Source organism: Sinocyclocheilus grahami, unplaced genomic scaffold (assembly GCF_001515645.1).
Source record: "Sinocyclocheilus grahami isolate Dianchi unplaced genomic scaffold, SAMN03320097.WGS_v1.1 scaffold21.1, whole genome shotgun sequence".
Lineage (NCBI taxonomy): Eukaryota > Metazoa > Chordata > Actinopteri > Cypriniformes > Cyprinidae > Sinocyclocheilus > Sinocyclocheilus grahami.
The window spans coordinates 2,327,569-2,328,884 of record NW_015505200.1 but is presented as its reverse complement, the minus strand read 5'-3'; positions in this window follow the sequence as shown (position 1 = coordinate 2,328,884).

Sequence of the window (1,316 nt, the reverse complement as noted above, 5' to 3'; positions counted from 1 at the left end):
AAATATATTTACACACACTTTTTTTTTTTTGCATCTTGGTGTTTCCATCCAAAAGTGGCATTAAAATATGTGGACAACCTCAGAGCTAATGACTGATAGTGCAGCAGTCATGTTGACCACTGTGTAAACCTAACCTGAACTGATGTCCATCACAGTAATACAGCCATTTAACACAGGATGAGTGGTCAAAATGGGCTTCATTATGGAGCTGCGTCATGGGGGCCTGTTATCAGGCACTGCACCATGGGTCCAACTGCCTGAGATAGAGACAACGCTGTGAACGAAGCCTTGATGTTGACACACAACATATTAGTCCCCCTGGAAAAAAAAAATGGGGCTTTGTCCCAAATTTCCATTTCCTCTCCCACCGTTTAACTGGCCTCATCAAACAAGGGCAGATGGAGCTGGACACCATGAATGAAGGAGCATCTGAGGGATAAAGAGAGGGAAGAAAAGGGATGTTTATTGTCCATGTATTTTTAAAGAGGGCATCTGCAGCGCTAGATGTGTAAACATAGCTTGACCCTAGAAAGGAGGAAGTAGTGGTGCTAAAGAGGATCTCCGGGTAAGAAATGGCCAAACAGGGACAATCAATGCAGGTCATTGAGCTTCATTAACACTGACACACACCTTTCTTCCATGTTATTAATGTCCTTATTAAAGCATAAAATTGCATATTAACTATTGATCACCAATTACCATTCTTCAATAATCAATTCTAATTGCTTCAACCGCACTCTAGTCCATCTTTATTTTAATCCAGTTTAAACGGCTCTTTTGTCTAATGTTTCCATTCAAGCCAAGAGCAAATTCGGTATTTATCATTCCATTACGTTTAAATAAAGGAGATGATCAGCACACGTCAAATACAGGCAATGCTAAAACAATTATTTTTGTAAAGTGGTAACCTTTTGACCTATGACCTACAGAATAGGGTGGTACAATTGCAGGGAGCATTCGGTCTGTTTTGTGAGAGATTAAAGAGAGACAATCTGTTGCACCTGCCAGCCCAGTGTGTTATTATGGCTCACGGTGGCCATGACAGGTCCATCTTGCTCCCCAGCTGACTGATGCCAAATTCTTCAATTCGTAATCAGCGTTGGAGAGCAAAATGGGGCTGTATACATTGATACATCCAACTATTCTCCCATTTCAGAACTGCAAGAAAAAGAACAGAACTGCAGTGAAACAACAATCCTAATGGGAAATGAATCACCGTGCCAATTAGCCAGGTTTTGGGCTTCCCTGTCGTGTGGGGGCCGTGTTAAAAAGAAGCCTGTGATCTGGACAGATCTCTGGAGCAGCAGCGGTGGGCT